The sequence below is a fragment of the Onychomys torridus genome, chromosome 8, assembly GCF_903995425.1.
Source record: "Onychomys torridus chromosome 8, mOncTor1.1, whole genome shotgun sequence".
NCBI classification, from domain to species: domain Eukaryota; kingdom Metazoa; phylum Chordata; class Mammalia; order Rodentia; family Cricetidae; genus Onychomys; species Onychomys torridus.
Window position 1 is genome coordinate 106,683,541 of NC_050450.1, and position 19,765 is coordinate 106,703,305.

The following is a 19,765-nucleotide window of genomic DNA, read 5'->3' on the forward strand; positions in this document are numbered from 1 at the left end:
TACCAGGTAGATGCAGCTGTTTCCGTATATAGAGACACAAATACCATTACACTTGAACCTTAGAAAACTAACAAAGGTGGTACCTTAGTTAGGGTTTTTATTGCTGTGAAGAGATACCATGACCAAGCAACTCTTACAAAGAAAACATTTAATTGAGGTGGCTCACTTACAGTTCAGAGGTTCAGTCCACTGTCGTCATTGCAGGGGCCATGACAGAGTGCAGGCAGACGCAGTGCTGGAGGAGTAGCTGAGAGTCCTGTATCTTTCAGACAACAGGAAGTCAACTGACTGACACACTGAGGGAAGCTTGAGCAAAAGAAACCTCAAAGGCCACTACCACAATGACACACTTCCTCCAACAAGACCATGCCTGCTCCAACAAGACTACACCTCCCATTAGTGTCACTCCCATTGGGGCCATTTTCTTCCAAACTACCACATTCCACTCCCTGGTCCCCAAAGGCTTATAGACATATCATAATGCAAAACTACATTCAGTCCAACTTCAAAAGTCCCCATAGTCTATCCCAGTTTCAAACTTGTTTCAAAGTCCAAAGTCTCCTCTGAGATGCATGACAATCTCCTAACTGTAATCCCCCTGTAAAAATCAAAATCAAAAAGCAGATCACATACTTCCAGCATGGCACAGGATATATATTACCATTCCAGAATGTAGGAAAGTGAGCATAATGAGGAAATACTGGACCAAAGCAAGACCAAAAGCCAGCTGGGCAAACTCCAAACTCTGCATCTCCATGTCTGATGTCAAAACAATCTTCAGATCTCCAACTCTGTTCAGCTTTATTGACAGCAACACACTTCTTTCTCCTGAGCTGGTTCTACTCTCTGTTAGCAGCTCTCCTCAGCAGGTATCCCTCGGCTCTGGCATCTCTAACATTTTGGGGTCTCCAAGGTAATCCAGGCTTCATCTTCACAGCTTCACACAAAAGCCTCTCTTAGGCCTCCATTCAGGGGTATCCCAACACATGCCTGGCCTCAGCAGCTTTCCTTAGTATTGGGAACAAATTCCATAGCCCATTTATGCTATCTTTAACTCTAAAGCCAGAACCACATGGGCAAGGCTGCCAAATTCTGCTGCCTACTGGGGCTGGAACATGGCCCCCTTGTTCAATTACATTGTCATCAGCTTTCTGTCCTTCATTGCCTGAACCTGGCTGTCCTGTAGCTTGATCTTTAGACCAGGCTGGCCTCAAACTCAGAGATCCTCTTGCCTCTACTTCCCAGTACTGGAATTAAAGATGTGCACCACAACACCCAGGCATAAGCTTTTCTCTAATTCCTTTCCACAAGTTGAAAATTTAGCTGGGTGGGATCTTGCCCTGAGGTCACCACTCCCTTTATTCCATTTCTTAATCTGTTTCTCTCCTTGAACACAGGACTTAGCTCCATTCTACTTCCTGGTGTTCTTTTTCTCTTCAAAATTTATTTTTTGTAATTTTCCCTGCTCAGCTTGCTCCTTCTCATTATAAATCTTCATTAGAGTTACCACTAAGATCCACATGACAGAGTCTACAATAGGCTGTTCTGAGATTTCTTCTGCCAACAGAAGGAATCCAAACTCTTCACTTTAGCCTTAGGCAGACTCTTCAGACAAGAGCAAAAGGCAGCCACTTTCTTCACAAAAACAATCTCTAAGCAACATACTAAAATTCTTCTTCTCCGAAACCTTTTGAATGAACTCCCCATAGTTCAAATAACTCTTAGCACCGCTGTCTTCCATGCTCCTACTACTCCACAGCTTTCCTAACCCAAAGAACCAAAGTCCAAATTCCTCCAGGAAAATACACAGTCTGGCCTATCACAGCAGTACCCTAGCCCCTGGTACCAACTTCCGTCTTAGTTAGGGTTTCTGTTGCTCTGAAGAGACACCATTGACCATGGCAACTCTTACAAAGGAAATATTTAATTGAGGTGGCTCACTTACAGTTTCAGAGGTTCAGTCCATTATCATCATTGCAGGGGGCATGACAGCATGTAGGCACACATGGTGCTGGAGCTGAGAGTCCCACATCAGAGGCAACAGGAAGTCGAGTGACTGTCACACTGAGGGAAGCTTGAGCAAAGGAGACCTCAAAGCCCATCACCACAGTGACACGCCCACTCCCACAAGGCCACACCTCCTAATAGTACCACTCCCTTTGGGGGCCATTTTCTTTGAAACCACCACAGGTGGTATCTGTTGTTTTGTGTGTGTCCCAGGCAATCTGTGTCACCTACTGATGTAAAAACAAAAAACAAAAAAAAAACAAAAAACAAAAAACACCTCCTCATCACTCATCTGAAGTTCAAGTCTGTGCCCCTATCCCCGCTCCCCAACACACACACACACACACACACACACACACACACACACACACACCTGGTCATCTAGTCCCAGAGAAGGAGACCACACAGCTCTGGTTCCTAGTGTCTCCTCCTGCTTCTCATGGACACTCAGTGTGTCCACTGTGCCTTGTGCTCTCCTGGTGAGGACACACACATATCTGCTTGCCTGTCTTGTCATCCACCTTAGAATGTCTAAGCGGACACTTATGGACCTGGACTGCACACCCCTCCCAGAGCACTTGTGCCCAGTATGATTCCAGTCGAAGCTTTCAGACACCGCGGAACCTGACTGTACCAGTCGGGGAAGGCAGTCAGTCAGTCAGCAATCCCTGAGGGTGGATTGAGTAAAGTCCAGGACACGTAAAGCTGGCACCTCAGCATTAAGGCATGTGGCGCTTGCGTATTCCCTTAGGGCTGGGTAGGGTCCCCTACTTCTTAGCTCAAGTTGGCAACTTACAGCCTTCCCCAGCTGTCGGATGCCCTGCCCTCTTCCCCCTGCTCACAGAGTGCTGCTCATCGGCAGCTCCATCCAGCTGTCACTTCCATGTGCTTCATCTACGGATGCTGTGAGTGGACACTAGCCAAGACAAGGGAGGCTGAACTCCAGCAGGGACCTGTGACCTCGGCCAGGATGAGGCCACTTGACCTCTCCAAGTCTTAGTAGGTCGGGGGACATGTTTCTGGAGGGATTTCTAAGCATTTTTGAGAGTTTCAGGCCTTAGGTGTCCTCTGCCTTCCCATTCCAACATGGGCTCCAATTCAGAGCATCCACACTCTATGCTGGCCTGGAGATGGTGCTCCCAGGTCCCTCTTCTGAGGCCCTTCGGACTGCCCAGACACAAGAGCCTCCCTTGGAGTCACTGCTTAACCCACATGCTTGTAGAGTTGGGAAGCCACCTGATGTTAGTATTTCAGCCCACACTGATCTTTGTCAATTATGCTCCAGTATTTGAGCCCTAACCAGCTTTAAATTGAATCAGGACAAAATCATCAGAATAAAAAGAGCCCAAGCCACAGCCTTTCAATTCCAGCACTGAAAAAAAAAAGTTATACATTTCATAATGGCCTTCTACCCCATAATGAACAGGAAAAATAAATTAGATTCCAAGCTAAGGGTATATTTATGCAATTTCATTATGTGCCCATGAGCAAGCCTGGTTTTCACCAAGATAAAAATGAATACTCAGAAACACTCACGCTAAATAAATGGAGTGATTTAACAGCTTAACAGGGAGCGTGGAAGAGGAACTGAAGGACAATGTCAAAAATGGAAAAATAAAAATAAGAGGCCCGATACGTGGCCCTGCACCGAGTGCAAAGTGCCTGGGGCGATTAGAGCCAACCGCCTGCGGGCTGGCGGCTGCCAGGCCTGTCCCTTGAGGCAGCTTATCCCCAGAGCTCAGGTGATCTAAAGCCAGGAACAGCAGAGGGAATGTGGGCTCCCTCTGACGCTGGCCCTGGCATTGGCTCTCTGCGGCTGGCGGGAAGCCCACATTTGCTGTCCCCCCAGAGGGTGGGTCCGAACCCACATTCCCCGCCCACAGAGGGCGAGTCCTAGATCACACTCTCCGCCCACGGTGGGCAGACCTGAGCTCACACTCCCGCCCCCAGAGGACAGACCACAGCCTGCACTCCCCGCCCCCTGATGGGCGGGCCTGAACCCTCACTCCCCGCCCACAGAGGTTGTGTCCAACCCACACTCCCCGCCCCAGTGGGCGGGTCCGAGCCCACACTCCCCGCCCCAGTGGGCGGGTCCTAGCCCACGCTCCCCGCCCCCCCAGTGGGCGGGTCTGAGCCCACACTCCCCGCCCCCAGTGGGCGTGCCCGAGCCCACACTCCTGAGTCCCCCTAGCCCTCTGTGCGAACTACAGGCGCCTCACAGCGGCCATGCTGGCCTTCGGGTGTCACTCCTCAGCAGGAAGCTTCGAGAAGCTCTTCTCCATTCTATTTTGCTTCCATTTCAGGGCTGCCGAATGTTGGATGACATTAGCCTTGGAGGTGGAAGTGGGTCTTCCTCCCTGGGGTGACCAGGTGGACTGGGGGTCACAGTCTCCTCGGTTACCCCAACACCACAGCTGCTTCAGTGTTTCTTTTTGTAGAAGCAAAACCATATTCTCTGCTGCCTTCAAACTCGAGTGTCAGAAATCTTTTACAAGATTTCTTTTTGTTATTTTTAAGTGTGTGTATTGGGGGGGGGTTGGTCTGTGCTGAGAGCTGCCCAGTGTGGACGCTGGGGACAGAGCTCAGGTCTCCTGCAGGAGCAGCACCTGCTTCTAACCCCCGAGCCACCGATCCAACCCTCCACTCCTATTTTTAATGTACCATTTATCGTGCTGTGCTCCAAGACATCTTTGTGAGAGGCAGATCAGATGTTACACAAATCGACAATAGGCTATTTTTTTTCTTAATAGATATTAACAAAACTTGTGTTTATTTTCCAAAAATGCCAATTGTGTCTAACTGACATGGACACAGAGATAGGCAGCTTGGGGAACCCTCTGGAGGCTGTGGTTTCACTTCCGGGCACTTGTTCCGTAAGTACCAAAATGGCCGCCTGTGGTGGTTTCCCCACTTCCTGGGTGAAAAAACTGAGGCTCAGGGGAGCCCGGCTTCAGGGCAGGGATCCAGGCTTAGACCAGTCTGCCTGGGAGAGAAATTGTAACAGCAACATTTAATTTAATGTTTTAGTAGCCATATATAGTTTCTACTTTTTAATTTAGTTTTGGTCTGGAATTTTTTAGGGGTGTAGGTTATTGTTTTGTTTTGTTTTGAAACAGAGTCTCATGTATCCAGTCTGGATACATGAACTCACCATTCAGAGGATGACACTGAGCTCCTGAACCCCTGATCCTCCTGCCTCACCACCCCCACCACCCCCACCGGTGCTACCATTACAGGAAAGGACTACCATAGCTGGCCCTTAGCAGCCACCTTTTATAAAGTAAAAATTAGATCTTTTTCAAAGCAGGGCCAGCAAGAGGGCTCAGCAGGTAAAGTCCACCACGTCTGACAGCCTGAGGTCAGCCCCGGGAAACAGGCAGAGAGAACCAGCTCCTGAGAGCCGTCCCCTGAGCTCCACAGGTACACCGTGACATGCATGTATACTTTGCAAGCATACAATAAACAAAATTTTAAAATTTATATATTTTTAAAGTATAAGTAAAAATAAATAAAATGGGTGAAATTAATGTTAATGATAGACTTCACCCTGATCTACTCAGACCGTAACTGAAGCAACGCATTTGTGACCTAGCAGATGACCTGCTCCTGAGGGTTGTGCTCTTGTGCTCAGTGGCAACTCTGCTCAGACCCGGCTAAATTCCCCTATGGCCAGTGGCTACCACCCTGGTCTAGGCAGGCACAGACTCCAGGCCACCCTGCTTCACACACATGCCTAAAGACGACTCATGAGCCTCATGAGCCCCAGGAGCCCGGTATGCAATGGCTGGCTGGGAACCACACTGATCACCAAGATTTTTTTTTTTTTTCACCTTCAAGATTAGAGATTCTCCAAAACCACCATACAGCCATCTTGGGCTCACATCCTCCATGCTCTGTTGAGCATTTTCTCTGAGAGTGTTCAGGAACATTCCAGGGGCTGCAAGTAAGACCCAAGGGCTGGTGCTGTCACCCTCTGAAGACAGAATTCTCCCCAGTGACAGAGAACCTCTGATCACAACAGGTGCTTGGGGTCCCCCAGCTGGCACTAGGCAGCCGCTGACCACTCAACAGAATGGAGGCGAGCGCTTCCGGTGAGCTCTGCTTCCCTCCTTACTAAGCAAAGGAGACAAGGCAGCTGACAAACACCATGCAGAAGCAAGGGAGTGCTGTGAGGCCTGCACACTCCGGGCCTGTGCCAGCACCATGGGTGCAGAAGCCTGTGAACTCATTAGCACAGATGGCGCTGGAGTCGACACACAGGCCAGGTCTTGGCTACTGCCCAGGAAGTATTCAGAACGACTGGTCGACCTGAAGAGGCACCATCAGTGTGGGCTGAACAAGGCAAGAAAGGATATGGAATGAGCCCGGCAGGACAAATGAGGCCTGCCCCAAGCCACCTGAGGAAGGGGGTGTCAGGCGGATGATGAGAAGCTGGAGGGCACCAAGAGATAGAGGGGCTCACCCCCGCGGGGGCATCGGCAGCCCTCCTGCGTGGCGAGGTGGACATGTGGCCCATGGGGGCTCTGACCATCACAGCCTTGGTGACTTGGGTAGCCACAGTGGCTCTAAGCACAGTGGCAGTACCTGGACCCCAGGACGGACAATCACTGCTTCTGTATCACCTGCTCGGGCCTCTCACTGACCTTGCAGACCAAGCCTCCAGATCTGTGCGATGGAAAAGTACCAGAAGCAGCCTTGCTTCGGGCACCATGAGGCTCTGACAGCTGGTGCCTCGGCCCCCTCACCGTGTGCTGGCTCAGTGGTCATGTGATCACAGTGCCTGCAGAGGGAGGCATCGAGGAAATGTCTCCCCAATTGGTTGCTGGAGAGCTGGTTCGCACAATCAATTCACAAGCAGGAGGGAAGGGGAAGAGAAAGCGGAGAGTGCCCCCAGTTCTCTCGTGAATCTCCCAGCCTCTTGGACGCCATCTCCACCATGTGCCTGCCCAGCCAGTCCCAGAAGCCGGAGTCCGCCTGTGTGGCTGTACCTGCCACAGCCACCACCAGCTGGCTGCACCTGTCTAGCATTCTTTCTGCTGGACTGGGGCCAAGGCTGCACCCTCGGACTCTGCCCTGTCGGCTCCTCCGCCGCCGCCCCTTACATAACCAGGCCTGTCCTCACCCCCACCTTCCAGACATGGGGGTGTAACATCTGCTCGTACTGTTCCTCCAGGAGAGGACCTTCCCCCACACACCCGCACCCCAAACTCAAACATTGACACCTCCCCCAGAGCGGTGAGGGATAAAAAATACCATAAAATAAAAACATGCTACACCCACCACCTCATTAAGGGGGGAAGGAAAGCTCCTACGAGTGAAACACTTGTTTTCTTTCTTGTTCTAGAAAAACAATAACGACTCCTAGGGGGCAGGAGCACAGGAGGACCAGCGCTGCCCTGCCTCTTCATCTCTCGGGCTGGAAGCATCTTTGATAATTCTTATTGTTAAAAAGGAGGAGACAGAAGTCCAACGGAGCGCTGTGCTGGGACTCCCAGGGGATGAGAAGTCAGCACTCCGCTCGAGGAGGCCCTGTCAGGCCAGTTCTCCCCCCCTCCCCCTTCCCCTTCCCTCCCCCTCCCCAACCCCTCCCCACCCCCTCCCCACCTTCTCTCCCTCCAAAGGGCACTTAGAGAAAGGGGAAGACTTCTGCTGGAACTGACCAGCCACACTAAGTTCCCTGACAGCCTGCACCCATCTCTCTCCATCCCAGCCACTCCAGCCCTGCTCAGCCTCCGGAAGGCCCAGCAAGGCCTGCTGGTGGCCTCCCCCACTGGCAGACATTTGCCACCTCCATTCTTCCCAGCCAGCCCCATGCTGCCTTTCTTTCCAAATACCTTTCAAAGGCCAGAGGAAAGCCTTTCATTCTTCCCCCCAGGGAATGTCTAATCCATCTCCTTTATCCAGCCCAGCCTCTGGGCCAGGGTGGTAGTCCCCCTGTTCCAGTTTCTCCAGATGCCCTGAGCCCCACCTTACTACAACCCTCAGCAGGTCCAGCGAGCTCGCTCTCTCTCTCTCTCTCTCTCTCTCTCTCTCTCTCTCTCTCTCTCTCTCTCTCGTGTGTGTGTGTGTGTGTGTGTGTGTGTGTGTGTGTGTGTGTGTGTAAAAGCCATTCTGTCAAATCCATGGACATACCTTACTGGTGTGCACAATGAATTGAAAGCAAATCCTTTTGGAATCAGCACATTGCTCAGAACTGAGGTGTGAGTACCACAGGTGGGAGTATAAGGCAGAGGTTGTCACCCTGGATCTCTCCCTCCATCTGTCACAACTGCACCCATGCAGGATGTCAGAGGCCAGCTGACCCCCAGGCTGCCTTCCTTCCAACACCAAGGGAAGCTGTTTCCAAGCTAGAAGGAAGCTTTCGGTCATAGAGTGCATGTCTCCCAGCCTCCCTTCTCAGCTATACCAAAGGCTGTCCCTGTTCCTGCATACTGGTGAGATGGGACACATCAGATGATGATGATGATGATGATGATAATGATGTGTGTGTGTGTGTGTGTAAAAGCCATCCTGTCAAATCCATAGACACATCTTACTGGTGTGTCCCAAGCTGTGGAGGCACCTGTGTAGACACTGGTGTCACCTGCCCCTGACTGTGGGCTCTGGCAAACTCCAAAGAGCAAGACTTGTCTTGGCACAGGTGAATAGTGGTATGTCGGCCTCCACCATGCCCAGGTGCAAAAATGAAGGATGTAACTGGGTCCCTCCCATCTACTGGAGCTTCTAGTCACCCCTTTCCTGCTCTCAGGTCCCACAGGGAGAGGCAGGATCAAGCAAGCACCATGCTTGGGCTGTATGGAAAGTGGATGTTGGGCACAGGCCTTCTCAACCAAGGATGGACAGAGAGCCATTAGGGAAGGCCCACAAAGCATGGCCACAGACTGAGAAGTTCCATCCCTACCAGGGTGTGGCCAACACCCTCTTTGCCTGATTGCCTATTCTAACTCGGCTGCCCCTAGGAGAGACCAAGGAAGCACCTGGGCTGGGACCGCTACCCCAGGAGCCAAGTTCCCAGGTGTGCCTTCTGTCCCTTCTCTCCTTGGAATCAGGATTGAATTCCCTCACTAAGACAAGCAAGCACCTGAGCCCAGGAGACTGTAAAGCACATTCCAGAGAACTCCCCGGGTGGGAAGGAGAGCCCTGCTTTCTCAGCTCAGCTGCTGCTTGTCTGATGTCCACTGCATGTGAGCCACCAACAGAAGAGGTCCAGGGAGAGAACCAGAGGTGACAGAGCAAACAAAGGCAGTCCCTCTCCCCAGAATATGCTCAATGTGTAGATCCCTCTCTCTCTCTCTCCCTCTCTCTCTGTCTCTCTCTCTCCCTCTCTGTCTATCTTTCTCTGTCTCTCTCTGTCTGTCTCTATGTTTCTGTCTGTCTCTGTCTTTGTCTGTCTCTCTGCCTCTCTCTCTGTCTCTCGCTCTGTCTCCCTCTCTCTCTGTGTGTCTCTCTCTCTGTCTGTCTCTGTCTCTGTCTCTGTCTGTCTCTCTGTCTCTCTCTCCCTTTCTCTCTCCCCAGCCTCAGTTCCCCGTGGCTCTGATGGATAGTTCCCTGGTTCGATTCCTGTCATCTGCCATGCCCCTGGATTAGGACCAGCTGTGTCCTGCTTTCTCTGCTCAGAACCACTGGAAGGCACGGGGTGTTTCTTTGCCTCATTCCCCTCCTTTGCCCCATGTCCAACAGAAAAGCCAAGCACTCAGGGCTTTGGCTCCCTGCAAGCAGGTGACACTCAGAGCCTCTGAAACATGAGATACTCAGAACTGAGGCCAGTCACTCCAGGGACACAGGGCCCCCTGTTCACCTGCAGCTCCCTCCCTCGCCCACACAGCCCCAGGATGGAAGGATCAACTTGCATTTGTGACATCTGGCATCTTGCCCAGAGTGAGGAGAGACTACAGTGCCCTCTTGTTCTCCAATGGGCTCAAACACCTGTGATGAGGCTCTTAAAGCCTGCCCACATTCCTTCTAAAGGAGCCCCAGGTATCTGGGATGGTGGTCCAGAACAAGAAGGCTCCCTCAGGAGGCCTGAGGGAAAGCACACTCATGAAGCACATTAGTCAGGGGCTGGGGAGACAGCTTGGTCAGTTAAGTACCTACTGTGCCAGCATGAGGACCTGAGTTCAGCTCTCCAGCACGTCTCTGTAACTGCAGAGCTAGGGTTACAGGTGTGCACCACAGTGCCCAGCCCACGGGTCTTATTTCAATGCTCATGTTGAAGTCCACAGATCTAGAGAAGCATGCAGGCACTTGAGCTTCTAGGAAGCCCTTGGGTACTGCTGCCTGTTTGGGAGGAGAGGCTGGGAGCCACAGATTTCCCATCACAGAAAAGACAAGGCTTTGCAGATAGCAGAATAGAAGACTCTCTGAGATTGTGACTGCAGAAAGAAGGCTCCGGATCCTCACAAACTCGATGGTTTGAGTAGGCTAATGCGCTGAGCTCCTAAAATAGGCAAGAATGTGATGGGATGTGGGCAGCTTGGAGGTCACTGAGGAAACACAAAGTCAGGAAAAGCAAACAAATTAACAGCTCGCATACCACATGGTGGCAAAGACTTCATGCCCCGACTCCTAGCACTGTGTCCCCAGCACCAGCACATCTCCAGATGTGTATTTTGCCATAAGAATGACCACTAGTTGATGACATAATTTTCTCAATTGTTTGGTTTCCCAATTAAGATCCAGCTCTGCGTGGGCTGGACTTTCTGTCTTGTTTGTTTTGTTGTTGCTTTATTTTCTTCCACTGCTGTGGCTCCAGGGCCTGAACAAGTCCTGGGACTTAGAAAGCAGTCAAGAAATATTTACTGAATGAGTGGCTTTAATCTGTTCTTCCTCAGAAGCTTCTGCAGATGGATAGAACGCTCTTCAGGAGTGCCTCTGGTTGTCTGTACCCAGTCTACACAGGCATCCTCAAATTCATTCCAAGGTGTTCCACTTAATTACTGTTGTTATAAATAGATACATACATAGGTAACAGGTAGATACATAGACACATATATGATATGTTACAGATAAACAGATAATAGATACATAGACATGCAAATATACACGATGGATCATAGAAGATACATGGATATAAAGATAGATGATAGATGCCTAGATACATAAATGGACATATTCATACATGCTAAATTATAGATAGAAAGATAGATAAACAGATAGATAGATAGATACATACATACATACTTTTTTTTTTAAGTTTCTCATCAATTCTCTGGAATTTTCCAACTTCATAGCTACATCATGTACCAGACACTCTCACTTCCTTCTTCCCAGTAGTTTCTCTTCTCACTTCCTCCTGGCTGCACCAACGGGAAACAGTAGTGACAGCAGCCATCCTTGCTTCTGACTTCATTTTAATGTTTGCACATTAAGAAAAAGCAAGAAGGGGCTGGAGAGATGACTCGGGTTAAGAGCACTGGCTGCTCTTGCAGAGGACCTGGGTTCAGTTCCCAGTACCCACATGGTGGCACACTGTCATCCCTAACTCCAGGTTAGGGTATCCCATCCCCTCTTCTGACCTCAGTGGTTAACAGGTACTACATGATGCACGTACATCCAGGCAGGTGAAGTACTCATACAAATGATGTCTGAGCAGACCTCATGCTGGACATTCTTTATTACCGGAATGGACACGGTAGTGATAGAGGTGGTTTTGATGAGAACTGCTATTTTAACACATTATTTGGATTCCATTTTACAATATTGTATTTAAGATGTTGAATCAATATTCATAACTGGGACCAGCCTGCCATTTTATTTTTGTACAATCCTCAAATTAAAAAAAAAAGAAAGAAAAGAAAGAAAACACTTTTCTTCTCACTTCATGAAGTTGCTATGGCCACTTTTCTCTCGTCCTGAGCAGTGGGGTAGTTAATTAGCACAAGCACTGCCTCTGGGGTTCTGAGTCTGCTGTGGGGCTGCTGACCCTCACTCTTTGTGAAAAAGCAGCTTAAAGATGTTCTCCCTCCCACAGAGGCCAGTCAGTTCTGGTCAACGGTACCCTTCAGTTCACAGTACCCTTCAGTTCCAGATTTGTGTCTCTTTCTTCCTCTCTGCTAATGATTCACTCAGACTGTCAACTTGATTGGACTAGTAATTAACCCAGCATTACTGGTGCATGCCTTTGGATGTTCCCAGAAACACCGTGAACATGAGTTGAGCTATCCCATGGGCCAGCATCCTGACTGAGTAAAAAGGAGAAGGTGAGCTGAGCACCAGCTCTGTCTGCCTCTGCTTCCTGATGATGGATGCAGTATGGACGCCATGATGGATTGGACCCTTGAACTGTGAGTGAGGACAAACCCTTCCCCCCTTAGGTTACGTCTGTCAGGCATTTGTGTCCAGCTAGGAGAAAAGCAAGTAACACAGTTGATTGGGTTTGCAAGCAGTTCATCTGTTGACTTTCAGAGACCAGCTTTTTAGGTCCAGGCCTCGTGTTTCTTTCTGTGACTCATTAACTTCAGCGATGGCTTCCATCTGTCTATTTGTTTTGTGTCTTTTTCTAACTTTTTAAACCCTAAGCTCAATTCATTTGTCTTTATCCTCTTGTTTTCTGGCCACAGTCACTCCTCCTACCAAGTCCCAGGGAGCTTGGCCCTGGAGGCTTACGCCTGATGAAGGAGCAGATGAAGACTTACATCCAGGCCCAGGCCAAGTGCATCCCCAAACAACCTATGAGCTGGACTATGTCCCCATCATTGACAATATAGACCCAGAACAAGCTTCAGAGAAGCCAAGAACTCACCCAGAAGGACAAGTAGTGCCGGTGGCCGTGAGAGAAGGAAGTGGCAGCAGCTTTGGTGCAGATGGTAGTGGTGACATTGACAATGGTGTGGGGTGGGGTGATTGCTGTTGGTAGTGATGATGATGGTGATGGCAATAATGGTGCTGTTAACCATGGTAATAGTGGTAGTGGTAACACTGCTGCTACTGGTGATATATTGATGGTGGTGGTTGTCATGGTGGTGGCAGTAGTGGTAATGATTATAATAATGGTGATGTGTGGTAATCATGACAGTTGACAGGTGATTTTGATGATGTTTGTGGTGATGGGGATGGTGTTGGTACTTGTAGTTTTCATGACAGAGATGATTCTGGTGGTGATGTGGTAGTGATGGTGATCCTGGTACTGATATCGGTGTTTTTGATGATAATGGTGATGGTAGTAGTGGTGATGATGGAGGTGGGTTTGATGGTTAAAGTGATAGTGGTGTCGATGAGAATGCAGGTTGTGATTATGATAGAGATGGTTTGGGTAGTGATGGTGACTATGATGGTTAATAATGATTGTGGTAGTGATGATAAAGTCATGGAGTGGTCACTGCAATAGTGAGAACACTGTGATTTTGGTAGAGGTAGAGATGGTAATGATGTCATGGTAATGATGTCAAGCCAGAACATCAACAAGTGTGCTGTCACCAGAATCCAACATCATAGCAGTGAAAACAGGCTTCATCAAGAAGATAAAGAAATGTCCACAAGTGGGAGGAACAGAAAGTATGCATTATCAAAACTGGACAGGATGACCAGTATGCAGGAAGCCAAGAAGAAGCGGAACAGCCATTTGTCCCAAACCTTTTATCCGCAGCCAGCCAGGGCCAAGCAAGACCAGCTGACCCCACTCCTCCATGAAACTCCTCTGATACCATCTGAGCACCTGCTCTGCTCAAAGATACAGAAGAAAAACTTCCCATAGAAGCTCAGCAGCAGCCCTACTGGGCAGAAAGAGAAAGGAATAGACACCAACAGATCCAGAACACTGCCCTGCACCAGAGGGGACAGTCTGTCCTGAATAGAGTGGGTGGGTGGGAGAGGTATTATGGAGACAGATGAGGAGAAGCAATGGGAGTAGGTGCCAGGGACCACTCACAGGGAGACAGGAGGAAACACAGAGCTCAAACTAGAGATACCGTGATGTTAGTGGCTACTTAAAAGACTCAAGCTAATTCAATATCTTTGTAATTAACAACAAAATAGGAGGTATAAAGAAAAGACTGGCACAATATTTACTGACAAAAGATAAGGTAAGAAAATATTTGAAAAGAAGGCGGCACAGCCATCAATCAGTCCTTAGAGATGAGGTGAACACCTCCCCAGGAACTGAAGACCACTATGCAGGGCAGATTCACACAGTGGAGATGGGAAGAGGTGGGGAGGAAGGGCCTTCTCAGCAGCTGCTGTTCAGTGGAGACGCCTAAGATGCCACAATGGAAACAGTACAGACCTTTTACACCTGTCCCCAACATCCCTAATAGCCCCTGGCAAACTGACTCCAGATAGCAAGGATAAAGTCCACCCAAACCCGGGTGGACTTGAAGCTGGAGCTTCTCCACCCTCACCCAGGGTAGGAGTCGGGGGAGTGGTAATGGAGACCAAGATGGAACCATGCTCCAAACACAAAACAGACAGGAATCTTACAAACCTCCATCTCACAGCCACAGCCTCTAGGGTGAAGGGACACTTTGGAAGAGTTACCCTCTGAGGGCCCTGGTCGCCCTGGTAAAATGATAGTCTGGACCAAGTTGGGGGCTGCTGACCACAAGCCCACACTAAAGCATGTCATCTAATTAGCCCTGGGTGAAGTGTCTGAGAAGCTCTGGAGAGATTTCCTTTGTGGAATTAGACCAGATTGCCTCCTTTGTGCTGTCACAGGCTGAAGGGATGGCTGTCACAGTCAAGAGCATTGTATTAAGCATGAGGGGACATCCAGTTCCTCCCTGAGAGGCCTCAATCTCCTTTAACACCCTAGCTAATGATCCAGAAGGTGATGAATTAGTCTTGGACAGAACCTGCCTAGGAGAGGACCCCAACCAGCTGGCAGGCAGGTACCGCAATTGTATGCTGGGACAAGAGAGGGACAGAAATGACCAAAGGGAAAAGAAACAGTCCAAGTACATTAAGATTCAGCTTGAAAAAAATTTTCAAGAGCTCAAATCTGAGAGAAGCCAGGCTGAGGCAGACATTTTATGAGCTAAGGTGACCCAAGGAGGCAGATTTAGGATCCATGGGTCCATGGCATGGATGATCTGGGATGCCACACAAGTAGAACAATATGATCTGCCTAGATGGAGTGTTTGGTTGGCTGTTTGGAGCCAGGAAAAAACACCCTCAAGGAGGTGGGTGTTGCATAGCCCTTCACAGGCATCTGCTGGGGTGTCCATGTCTATGCTGAGAAGCTTTAAAGGCATCTGGGACATCTGGGACATTGAAGCATTTAGAGAAGGACTAATCAACTCCCATGTAGGAGGAACCCTGTGTATGTATGACTTCAGTGAAAAGGGGTCAACATGGAGCAAGATGGAGGGAAAATACTGAAAGACAGATAGCATGGGCATTGAGGATAGGATGAGAAAGCCTTCCTAAAGCCAAGCACTAGGGCCACAGAAGCTCCTGGCTACCCTTGCCAGAGTTAGGACATCGTCTCCAGCTCCAAAGTGCAGTGTGAGGGCTCCCTGCCTAGATGGAGTGTTGGCTGCTCCAATGAGGGAAGCATTGGCCTTACACATTTGGGAATTTACTGGAAGGCCATAGCCACACATAGCCCTAGGGGCTAGGTCAGCTGCTTGTTAGCCACATTCTCATCCCACGTGGAACACCACAGAGGTGGCATGAGCCTGCTGGGAGAGGGCACACAGTGTGTGAGGCAAAGGGCTGAGGCCGGGGCTGAATGGCAAGGGAGCTGGCAGAGGGCAGCAGAGGCCAGGGCTGGGCCACAAGCATGGGCCTAGAGGTTGAGCCTGCTTCAGGAATGGCAAAGCTCACAGTGACCACTCACTGGGTATCATCTGCAGGACACCTGGCCAGCACAGTCAGAGAAGGCCTTGGGGCCTCTCGGCTTCAGATCCTTAGAAACTGGCTGGCTTCTCCTAGACATGTGGCCCTTGAATGGGCAGCAGCATCCAGATGGACCCTATTCCCTTCTGGCCCATCTCAGTTGTTCTTCTTAGAAGAAGGTACCTTGGGGTAGCAAAGGGATCCTGGTTGTTGGTTTTTGTTTGCTTGGTCAGGTTTTCTGTTGTTGTTTGTTTTGTTTTGTCTTACTGCTGTCTCTGAAGCCTAAAATAATATTTATCATGGACTATACACTACTTGATTGCATGCAGGATAGATGGATTCATGGGTGAGTGGGTGGTAAAAGGTAGATGAGTGGACAGATTGACGGATGGACACCTGGAAATATGGATAGGTAGCTAGGGAGATGAATGGAAAGGTAGGTAAATAGATACATTGTTGCTTGGTAGAGAGATGAAAGACTGGTGGGTATGTGGATGGATAGAAAGACGAGTGAGTGGGAAGATGGAAAGATGAGTGGGTAAGTGAATGGACTGATGGGTAAGTGGGCAGATAGGTGGGTAAGTGAGTGAACAGATGGATAAGTGGTAAGTGGTGGAGGGTAAATGATGGGTGGGTGGGTGCTTTCATGAATAGATGGATGGATGGATGGATGGATGGATGGATGGATGGATGGACGGACAGACAGATGGAAAGATGGACAGAGAGGTAGTATAGCTCCTCAGTGGAGTGCCTGAGCAGGCAGACACCCCATTCCTACCTGACCATGGTCCAAGAACCATTGTTCTCTGGCAATGGTGATTACATTAATATGTTTACAAGAAATGGCAGGTGGTTAATGAGCGTCTGCTACCTACTTGGCCCTGCTATGTCCAGAAACACCAAAGAATGGCATACCATGCCTCATTGCCAGTGTCCCACATCTAAGACAGGTACCTGGTGGAACTCAGTCTCACTAGGGATGGGACACTTGGCAGATATAATTCACATGACCCTTCCATCTAGAGTGGCACTGCCAGCTCAAGAGTGGGGTTGCATGGTGGCGCACGCCTTTATTCCCAGCACATGAGAGGCAGAGGCAGGCGGATCTCTGTGAGTTCGAGGCCAGCCTGGTCTCCAAAGTGAGTTCCAGGAAAGGCGCAAAGCTACACAGAGAAACCATGTCTCAAAAAACCAAAACAAACAAATAAACAAACAAAGAGTAGGGTTGCAGATGTTGACTGGCTTGGGCTTAGCACTGGACACTGAGAATGGCTCAATTATCTCATCTCAATACCCCTGGGAGGGGAGGGGAAATCAACCCACTTCACAGGTGCAGAACTGAGGCTCATGGGATGAAATAATCTCCAAGACCATTCATCATGAGATAAATGGGTCCAGCTCTGAAGTCCAGAGGACTCTGGACAGGTCTTCCCACTAGACAGGGACAGGTGGCACACCACTATCCCCCAAAACCCCTAAAGAAAAGTGGCAATAATGCCTACTGTAAGCATGACGTAATTCCAAGAGAGTTGTCCCCAAATGCTTTAGAGGGCTAGAGCTTAAGTTGGAAACTCCCTTGTAGTACAAATCTTAAAAGGTCTTAATAAAAACAAACCTGGAGCCGGGTATTAGGGTGAATGCTGGAAGATCAGAGAAGCAGAACAAGCCACAGCCACCTCACCTTGCCAATTCCTTAGCTGATCCCATTTCCTCAGACTGGAAACTTCTGAGTCCTCATCCAGAATGAATCTCAGCTGAACTGCTGCTCAAAGCCTAAAAGCTTAACCAGCCTAGTTCCTGGTTCTCACACCTTATATACCTTTCTGCTTTCTGCCATCACTCCCTGGGATTAAAGGCTCTTGTTACCATGCCTGGCTGTTTCCAGTATGGCCTTGAACTCACAGACATCCAGGTAGATCTCTGCCTCTGGAATGCTAGGATTAAAGGTGTGAGCACCACTATTTTCTGGCCTCTATATCTAGTGGCTGTTCTGTTCTCTGACCTCAGATAAGTTTATTAGGATGTACAATATTTTGGGGAACACAGTACTACCACATTTCCTCTTTTTTTTGTCTAAAATTAAAGAAGCTTATAACTAATACAAGAAAAACTATATCTAATAAGTATATACAATATATACAGTCAAAAATTATATTAATGATGTCTAGTCTATTAACATTTGGCAGATTCAGATGAAAAACTCCATTACTATATAACAATGTCCAGTCCATTACCATTTGATAAAACTCAGACAAAAAATTTTCATTACTTATCCTATTTAAAACAAGTAGATTTTTAAAGTAGATTCAATAATCTCTCTTTTTATCTTATTATCCATAATCTCTCTTTTTTCTTTTCATAATAGATTCAATAATCTACCTTTTGTCATTTTTATATCTTCCCTTTTTTTCTTTTTAGAGTAGATTCAAAGATCTACCCATTTATCCTATTATTTCTTTATCTTTTTTTCTCAGAGCAGAGTCAATGATCTACCTCATATCTACATTCTCTTTTTTCTTTTTCTTTTTTTTCAAACAAAAACTCTGAATCTAATCTCCTTGTTCAGCTTTTTTCCTGACCATTTACAATTAACAACTTGTGGGGTGGTGGTGGCGCACGCCTTTAATCCCAGCACTTGGGAGGCAGAGCCAGGCCAATCTCTGTGAGTTCGAGGCCAACCTGAACTACCAAGTGAGTTCCAGGAAAGGCGCAAAGCTACTCAGAGAATCCCTGTCTCAAAAAACAAAACAAACAAAAAAACAATTAACAACTTGTAACCAACCATCATAAACAATGACAATATCCATAACTCATTAAACAACCCAAAACCTTCCACCTCACCTCTTAGGAATGTGGGTGTGGTTTTTTTTTTTAAATTACTTCCTGCTTTCTGGGGATGAAGACATCTTTAGGGGATCCTGAAAAGAAAACTTTGGGTTAATTGTCAAGTCCTGGGAGAGTTAGTTGTATCATTTGTCCAGTCGCTGCATAATGGGAAAGTGCAGGGCTTGTCTCAAGTCCTTGTTCGAGTAGTCTATGAATCTGAATCATCTCAGGCAGCCATCTCGAAATTGTCCTGAGCAGTTTGTAGTTCAAAGTCGATCTTTCCATGGTGCTAATCAGCTTAACGTCTTTATCATAGTCCATATGTAATTGTTGTTGTGGGCTTCTGTCATCTTTTTGAAGATTTCAAAGTCGCTGTTACACTGTTAGGTGTGGTCATGGTTCCCGGAAGCCTTTTTTTTTTTTTTGTCTCCTCTGTGGTTTGGAGCAATCATGGTCTGATAAATGCCTATCTCTCGAAACTATGAATGTTCTTCCCTAGAAGAGAAAATCTTCATAGCAATTTCTCCCCACCATTTGTCTTGCCAAACTTTTCCAAACTGACCTTTGCCGATGCTTCCTTGTAACACGATGGTCCTGGCAATTCTTCTCTGAACAAGCAGTAGTAAACCCTTTGTCCCAGGAAGCAGCATCACCACAGTCACCAACACGATGAGAAAGAAGGAGCTGGCAACTCGGAGCAGCAGGCACTGCCTCCATGGTCCCACCGCCACTGTTTGTGGCTCGGCTCCAACCACAGCTTCTCCTTAGAAAGCCTCCCAGGCTGGCCTCAAACTCAGGATCCTCCTGCCTCTGCCTTCTTCAGTAAATCCAATGTGCCATCACAACCGGCCGAGGGTACCTCGGGTCTGAGTTGGAGCTCATAAGGCCAAAGGGCAAATGGCTTTTTTGTGAATTCATACCACAAACGTTGGGTGCCAGATATAGCACGAATCTTAAAAAGTCTTAATAAAAACAAACCTGGAGCTCGGTATTAAGGTGAATGCTGGAAAATCAGAGAAGCAGAACAAGCCACAGCCACCTCACCTTGCCAGTTCCTCAGCTGATCCTGTTTCCTCAGACTGGAAGCCTCTGTGTCCTCATCCAGAATGAATCTCAGCTGAACTGTTGCTCAAAAGCCTAAAAGCTTAACCAGCCTAGTTCC